Source organism: Symsagittifera roscoffensis, unplaced genomic scaffold, assembly GCF_963678635.1.
Source record: "Symsagittifera roscoffensis unplaced genomic scaffold, txSymRosc1.1 SCAFFOLD_458, whole genome shotgun sequence".
Classification (NCBI taxonomy): Eukaryota; Metazoa; Xenacoelomorpha; order Acoela; family Convolutidae; genus Symsagittifera; species Symsagittifera roscoffensis.
The window spans coordinates 18959-28437 of record NW_026970819.1 but is presented as its reverse complement, the minus strand read 5'-3'; positions in this window follow the sequence as shown (position 1 = coordinate 28437).

The following is a 9479-nucleotide window of genomic DNA, read 5'->3' as shown; positions in this document are numbered from 1 at the left end:
GAAAAATTATGTAGTCACTATACAAAAATCAAAAAAATGCAATGGCCCGTTTATTCATATTCTGATATTTCTTAGTACGACTTATCTTCCATTCAATATTCTTACATTAGATAAATCTTGGTTTTGTCTATTTAACAAAAAAAAAACAGAAAGATTTACCACGTGATCAATCAGGCTGTTTTCACACTTTCATAGCAGCGTATAGCAGAAAAAGGACCAGTGTTATGTACTTTGTAGACATTTCCCGCGACATCATATAATGTTGCATGAATTCGTAAGTTTTTTTCAAAAACGATAAAGAGGTCTGGTAAAAATTTTTTTATCAGACCTCTATATCGTTTAAATTCGATGTCAGCGTCATAGTTCTTACCTTTTCACCAAAAATGAACCACAAAGAACATGCAGCTATAAAATAAATTTTGCGGTCAGATTTTTGGGATAGGTTTCTTTCATAGTCAGATAAAAATTGTGATTGATTTCCAAGTCCAGTGTAGTAACTCTGTTTTTTCAGTTTCAGTTCCGTGTTTTTTTTCTAACAAATCAAAGATCTGCTGAATTTCAAGTCTGCGGAGAAGAAAATTACCTTGCAGATACTTTTTACGCAGTTCTATATCTCGGTGATGGATCTTTACATAGGCTACTGGTGGAATATTAATCTAAGAAAATTTTTTAAAAACTGCGATTTTTCACTACATTGCTTTCTCGTTATCATAGTGAGAATATCGAAAAAGTAAATGAACCAGATTTTTAAAATGCAATGGTTAGATCAGCATTGGTTCATTTAGGACGTGTGTCACCTGTGCCTTATATATTGTTAAATAGAAAACTGACGTGCGCCAGGATTTATGTTTCAATACTGTCTCCAACAATGCAATGTTAGGAGGTGTCTGAAGGTGTCTTTTGCTGCTAGAATATAAAAATTTTTGCGAGAAAATTTTGAGAAAAACTGTCTTCCGAGATGACCATGATGCTGAATATCACAGGGTGATTTGAATAAAAAATGTTCAAATCAATAGTTCGTGACCATCGGCTTTGTTAGAATTAGATAGGTTTAACATCAAAAACATCTTGATCGTTATGACTTTCTTTCGATGCTACTAACAGTTTTGTATTCTTAAAAACCTCTTTGCATTTGTCATCAAATACCAGAAGAATAATTTCCAGGATTCATAAACAATCAAATCCAAGAAACTTTACGAAGTCTGTTGGGTTACTGTGAGCGTTAAACTTTTCGCGGGTTGTAGGTCAAACACCGTTGTAAAAAAAAACTCTTCCACACTCGCATCAAGCTCATTATAAGCTGTTTCAGAAAATCAGGTTTTCAATTCGATTTTTCCTCTTTTCCTCTCTGGTTATCTATCCACGTCAACCATTTCCTACTGTGGAAGAAAACAATTGTTATTTAGTTTTTGTGCTTATGAACAATAAAAAAACTCGAATCGAACATACACTGTAACTACTAAAGTTATCATAATCATTGACACACATAACCAACTCATAGTCAGGTGAAACTTTTTCAGTTTTTGCTCGATATTTTCACTAAACTCTGCCAGTATAAATAGTCACCGTTTTCACAGTAAATTCCATGCCAGTAATTTTTCAACCATTTGTAAGCTTTTGTTCAGTTTTAGGAAGTGATTGAAATTGACTGGAGGTAGAAAAATTATGTTGTCACTATACAAAAATCAAAAAAATGCAATGGCCCGTTTATTCGTATTCTGATTTTTCTTAGTACGACTTATCTTCTATTCAATATTCTTACATTAGATAAATCTTGGTTTTGTCTATTTAAGAAAAAAAACAGAGAGGTTTCCCACTCAAGTTATCAATCAGGCTGTTTTCACACTTTCATAGCAGCGTATAGCAGAAAAAGGACCAGTGTTATGTGCTTTGTAGACATTTCCCGCGACATCATATAATGTTGCATGAATTCGTAAGTTTTTTTCAAAAACGATATAGAGGTCTGGTAAAAAAATTTTTATCAGACCTCTATATCGTCTAAATTCGATGTCAGCGTCATAGTTCTTACCTCTTTACCAGATATGAACCACAAAGAACATGCAGCTATAAAATAATTTCGGCGGTCAGAATTTTTGGGATAGGTTTCTTTCATAGTCAGATAAAAATTGTGATTGATTTCCAAGTCCAGTGTTTAACTCTGTTTTTTCAGTTTCAATTCCGTGTTTTTTTTTCTAACAAATCAAAGATCTGCTGAATTTCAAGTCTGCGGAGAAGAAAGTTACCTTGCAGATACTTTTTATGCAGTTCTATATCTCGGTGATGGATCTTTACATAGGCTACTGGTGGAATATTAATTTATGAAAATTTTTTAAAAACTGCGATTTTTCACTACAGTGCTTTCTCGTTATCATAGTGAGAATATCGAAAAAGTAATTGAACCAGATTTTTAAAATGCAATGGTTAGATCAGCATTGGTTCAATTAGGACGTGTGTCACCTGTGCCTTATATATTGTTAAATAGAAAACTGACGTGCGCTAGGAATTATGTTTCAATACTGTCTCCAACAATGCAATGTTAGGAGGTGTCTGAAGGTGTTTTTTGCTGCTAGAATATAAAATTTTTTGCGAAAAAATTTTGTGAAAAATTGTCTTCCGAGATGACTATGATGCTGAATATCACAGGGTGATTTGAATAAAAAACGTTCAAATCAATAGTTCGTGACCATCGGCTTTGTTGGAATTAGATAGGTTTAACATCAAAAACATCTTAATCCTTATGACTTTCTTTCGATGCTACTAACAGTTTTGTATTCTTAAGAACCTCTTCGCATGTGTCATCAAATACCAGTAGAATAATTTCCAGGTTTCTCAAACAATCAAATCCAAGAAACTTTACGAAGTCTGTTGGGTTACTGTGAGCATTAAACTTTTCGCGGGTTGTAGGTCAAATTTCGTTATAAAAAAAGACTCTTCCACACTCGCATCAAGCTCATTATAAGCTGTTTCAGAAAATCAGGTTTTCAATTCAATTTTTCCTCTTTTCCTCTCTGGTTATCTATCCACGTCAACAATTTCGTACTGTGGAAGAAAACAATTGTTATTTAGTTTTTGTGCTTATGAACAATACAAAAACTCGAATCGAACATACACTGTAACTACTAAAGTTATAATAATCATTGACACACATAACCAACTCATAGTCAGGTGAAACTTTTCAGTTTTTGCTCGATATTTTCACTAAACTCTGCCAGTTTAAACAGTCACCGTTTTCACAGTAAATTTCATGCCAGTAATTTTTCAACCATTTGTAAGCTTTTGTTCAGTTTTAGGAAAGGCTTGAAATTGACTGGAGGTAGAAAAATTATGAAGTCCCTATACAAAAATCAAAAAAATGCAATGGCCCGTTTATTCGTATTCTGATTTTTCTTAGTACGACTTATCTTCCATTCAATATTCTTACATTAGATAAATATTAGTTTTGTCTATTTAAGAAAAAAAAACAGAAAGGTTTACCACTCAAGTGATCAATCAGGCTGTTTTCACACGTTCATAGCAGCGTATAGCAGAAAAAGGACCAGTGTTATGTGCTTTGTAGACATTTCCCGCGACATCATATAAGGTTGCATGAATTCGTAAGTTTTTTTTTCAAAAACGACATAGAGGTCTGGTAAAAAATTTTTTTATCAGACCTCTATATCGTCTAAATTCGATGTCAGCGTCATAGTTCTTACCTTTTCACCAGAAATGAACCACAAAGAACATGCAGCTATAAAATAATTTCGGCGGTCAGAATTTTTGGGATAGGTTTCTTTCATAGTCAGATAAAAAATGTGATTGATTTCCAAGTCCAGTGTAGTAACTCTGTTTTTTCAGTTTCAGTTCCGTGTTTTTTTTCTAACAAATCAAAGATCTGCTGAATTTCAAGTCTGCGGAGAAGAAAGTTACCTTGCAGATACTTTTTACGCAGTTCTATATCTCGGTGATGGATCTTTACATAGGCTACTGGTGGAATATTAATATATGAAAATTTTTTAAAAACTGCGATTTTTCACTACATTGCTTTCTCGTTATCATAGTGAGATTATCGAAAAAGTAATTGAACCAGATTCTTATAATGCAATGGTTAGATCAGCATTGGTTCACTTAGGACGTGTGTCACCTTTGCCCTATATATTGTTAAATAGAAAACTGACGTGCGCCAGGAATTATGTTTCAATACTGTCTCCAACAATGCAAGGTTAGGAGGTGTCTGAAGGTGTCTTTTGCTGCTAGAATATAAAAATTTTTGCGAAAAAATTTTGAGAAAAATTGTCTTCCGAGATGACCATGATGCTGAATATCACAGGGTGATTTGAATAAAAAACGTTCAAATCAATAGTTCGTGACCATCGGCTTTGTTGGAATTAGATATGTTTAACATCAAAAACATCTTGATCCTTATGACTTTCATTCGATGCTACTAACAGTTTTCTATTCTTAAAAACCTCTTCGCATGTGTCATAAAATACCAGAAGAATAATTTCCAGGTTTCTCAAACAATCAAATCCAAGAAACTTTACGAAGTCTGTTGGGTTACTGTGAGCTTTAAACTTTTCGCGGGTTGTAGGTCAAATACCGTTGTAAAAAAAGACTCTTCCACACTCGCATCAAGCTCATTATAAGCTGTTTTAGAAAATCAGGTTTTCAATTCGATTTTTCCTCTTTTCCTCTCTGGTTATCTATCTACGTCAACCATTTCGTAATGTGGAAGAAAACAATGGTTATTTAGTTTTTGTGCTTATGAACAAAACAAAAACTCGAATCGAACATACACTGTAACTACTAAAGTTATCATAATCATTGACACACATAACCAACTCATAGTCAGGTGAAATTTTTTCAGTTTTTGCTCGATTTTTTCACTAAACTCTGCCAGTTTAAATAGTCACCGTTTTCACAGTAAATTCCATGCCAGTAATTTTTCAACCATTTGTAAGCTTTTGTTGAGTTTTAGGAAGTGATTGAAATTGACTGGAGGTAGAAAAATTATGTAGTCACTATACAAAAATCAAAAAAATGCAATGGCCCGTTTATTCGTTTTCTGATTTTTCTTAGTACGACTTATCTTCCATTCAATATTCTTACATTAGATAAATCTTGGTTTTGTCTATTTAAGAAAAAAAAAACAGAAAGGCTTTCCACTCAAGTGATCAATCAGGCTGTTTTCAAACTTTCATAGCAGCGTATAGCAGAAAAAGGACCAGTGTTATGTGCTTTGTAGACATTTCCCGCGACATCATATAATGTTGCATCAAGTCGTAAGTTTTTTTCAAAAACGGTATAGAGGTCTGGTAAAATTTTTTTTATCAGACCTCTATATCGTCTAAATTCGATGTCAGCGTCATAGTTCATACCTGTAAAATAATTTCGACGGTCTGAGTTTTTGGGATAGGTTTTTTTCATAGTCAGATAAAAATTGTGATTGATTTCCAAGTCCAGTGTAGTAACTCTGTTTTTTCAGTTTCAGTTCCGTGTTTTTTTTTCGAACAAATCAAAGATCTGCTGAATTTCAAGTCTGCGGAGAAGAAAGTTACCTTGCAGACACTTTTTACGCAGTTCTATATCTCGGTGATGGATCTTTACATAGACTACTGGTGGAATATTAATTTAAGAAAATTTTTTAAAAACTGCGATTTTTCACTACATTGTTTTCTCGTTATCATAGTGAGAATATCGAAAAAGTAATTGAACCAGATTTTTATAATGCAATGGTTAGATCAGCATTGGTTCATTTAGGACGTGTGTCACCTGTGCCCTATATATTGTTAAATAGAAAACTGACGTGCGCCAGGAATTATGTTTCAATACTGTCTCCAACAATGCAATGTTAGGAGGTGTCTGAAGGTGTCTTTTGCTGCTAGAATATAAAAATTTTTGCGAAAAAATTTTGAGAAAAATTGTCTTCCGAGATTACCATGATGCTGAATATCACAGGGTGATCTGAATAAAAAACGTTCAAATCAATAGTTCGTGACCATCGGCTTTGTTGGAATTAGATAGGTTTAACATCAAAAACATCTTGATCCTTATGACTTTCTTTCGATGCTACTAACAGTTTTGTATTCTTAAAAACCTCTTTGCATGGGTCATCAAATACCAGTAGAATAATTTCCAGGTTTCTCAAACAATCAAATCCGAGAAACTTTACGAAGTCTGTTGGGTTACTGTAAGCGTTAAACTTTTCGCGGGTTGTAGGTCAAATACCGTTGTAAAAAAAAAGACTCTTCCACACTCGCATCAAGCTCATTATAAGCTGTTTCAGAAAATCAGGTTTTCAATTCGATTTTTCCTCTTTTCCTCTCTGGTTATCTATCCACGTCAACCATTTCGTACTGTGGAAGAAAACAATTGTTATTTAGTTTTTGTGCTTATGAACAATACAAAAACTCGAATCGAACATACACTGTAACTACTAAAGTTATCATAATCATTGACACACATAACCAACTCATAGTCAGGTGAAACTTTTTCAGTTTTTGCTCGATGTTTTCACTAAACTCTGCCAGTTTAAATAGTCATCGTTTTCACAGTAAACTCCATGCCAGTAATTTTTCAACCATTTGTAAGCTTTTGTTCAGTTTTAGGAAGTGATTGAAATTGACTGGAGGTAGAAAAATTATGTAGTCACAATACAAAAATCAAAAAAATGCAATGGCCCGTTTATTCGTATTCTGATTTTTCTTAGTACGACTTGTCTTCCATTCAATATTCTTACATTAGACAAATCTTGGTTTTGTCTGTTTGAGAAAAAAAAATAGAAAAGTTTACCACTCAAGTGATCAATCAGGCTGTTTTCACACTTTCATAGCAGCGTATAGCAGAAAAAGGACCAGTGTTATGTGCTTTGTAGTCATTTCCCGCGACATCATATAATGTTGCATGAATTCGTAAGTTTTTTTCAAAAACGATATAGAGGTCTGGTAAAAATGTTTTTATCAGACCTCTATATCGTCTAATTTCGATGTCAGCGTCATAGTTCTTACCTTTTCACCAGAAATGAACCACAAAGAACATGCAGCTATAAAATAATTTCGGCGGTCAGAATTTTTGGGATAGGTTTCTTTCATAGTCAGATAAAAATTGTGATTGATTTCCAAGTCCAGTGTAGTAACTCTGTTTTTTTTCAGTTTCAGTTCCGTGTTTTTTTTCTAACAAATCAAAGATCTGCTGAATTTCAAGTCTACGGAGAAGAAAGTTACCTTGCATATACTTTTTACGCAGTTCTATATCTCGGTGATGGATCTTTACATAGGCTACTGGTGGAATATTAATTTATGAAATTTTTTTAAAAACTGCGAGTTTTCACTACATTGCTTTCTCGTTATCATAGTGAGAATATCGAAAAAGTAATTGAACCAGATTTTTGAAATGCAATGGTTAGATCAGCATTGGTTCATTTAGGACGTGTGTCACCTGTGCCTTATATATTGTTAAATAGAAAACTGACGTGCGCCAGGAATTATGTTTCACTACTGTCTCCAACAATGCAATGTTAGGAGGTGTCTGAAGGTGTCTTTTGCTGCTAGAATATAAAAATAACATGCAGCTATAAAATAATTTCGGCGGTCAGAATTTTTGGGATAGGTTATTTTCATAGTCAGATAAAAGTTATGATTGGTTTCCAAGTCCAGTGTAGTAACTCTGTTTTTTCAGTTTCAGTTCCGTGTTTTTTTTCTAACAAATCAAAGGTCTGCTGAACTTCAAGTCTGCGGAGAAGAAAGTTACCTTGCAGATACTTTTTACGCAGTTTTATATCTCGGTGATGGATCTTTACATAGTCTACTGGTGGAATATTAATATATGAAAATTTTTTAAAAACTGCGATTTTTCACTACATTGCTTTCTCGTTATCATAGTGAGAATATCGAAAAAGTAATTGAACCAGATTTTTAAAATGCAATGGTTAGATCAGCATTGGTTCATTTAGGACGTGTGTCACCTGTGCCTTATATTTTGTTAAATAGAAAACTGACGTGCGCCAGGAATTATGTTTCAATACTGTCTCCAACAATGCAATGTTAGGAGGTGTCTGAAGGTGTCTTTTGCTGCTAGAATATAAAAATTTTTGCGAGAAAATTTTGAGAAAAATTGTCTTCCGGGATGACCATGATGCTGAATATCACAGGGTGATTTGAATAAAAAACGTTCAAATCAATAGTTCGTGACCATCGGCTTTGTTGGAATTAGATAGGTTTAACATCAAAAACATCTTGATCCTTATGACTTTCTTTCGATGCTACTAACAGTTTTATATTCTTAAAAACCTCTTTGCATGTGTCATCAAATACCAGTAGAATAATTTCCAGGTTTCTCAAACAATCAAATCCAAGAAATTTTAAGAAGTCTGTTGGGTTACTGTGAGCTTTAAACTTTTCGCGGGTTGTAGGTCAAATACCGTTGTAAAAAAAGACTCTTCCACACTCGCATCAAGCTCATTATAAGCTGTTTCAGAAAACCAGGTTTTCAATTCGATTTTTCCTCTTTTCCTCTCTGGTTATCTATCCACGTCAACCATTTCGTACTGTGGAAGAAAACAATTGTTATTTAGTTTTTGTGCTTATGAACAAAACAAAAACTCGAATCGAACATACACTGTAACTACTAAAGTTATCATAATCATTGACACACATAACCAACTCATAGTCAGGTGAAACTTTTTCAGTTTTTGCTCGATATTTTCACTAAACTCTGCCACCGTTTTCACAGTAAATAGTCACCGTTTTCACAGTAAATTCCATGCCAGTAATTTTTCAACCATTTGTAAGCTTTTGTTCAGTTTTAGGAAGTGATTGAAATTGACTGGAGGTAGAAAAATTATGTAGTCACTATACAAAAATCAAAAAAAAGCAATGGCCCGTTTATTCGTATTCTGATTTTTCTTAGTACGACTTATCTTCCATTCAATATTCTTACATTAGATAAATCTTGGTTTTACCTATTAAAGAAAAAAAAACAGAAAAGTTTACCACTCAAGTGATCAATCAGGCTGTTTTCACACTTTCATAGCAGCGTATAGCAGAAAAAAAGACCAGTGTTATGTGCTTTGTAGACATTTCCCGCGACATCATATAATGTTGCATGAATACGTAAGTTTTTTTCAAAAACGATATAGAGGTCTGGTAAAAAAATTTCTATCAGACCTCTATATTGTCTAAATGCGATGTCAGCGTCATAGTTCTTACCTTTTCACCAGAAATGAACCACAAAAAACATGCAGCTATAAAATAATTTCGGCGGTCAGAATGTTTGGGATAGGTATCTTTCATAGTCAGATAAAAATTGTGATTGATTTCCAAGTCCAGTGTAGTAACTCTGTTTTTTCAGTTTCAGTTCCGTGTTTTTTTTCTAACAAATCTAAGATCTGCTGAATTTCATGTCTGCGGAGAAGAAAGTTACCTTGCAGATACTTTTTACGCAGTTCTATATCTCGGTGATGGATCTTTACATAGGCTACTGGTGGAATATTAATTTATGAAAAT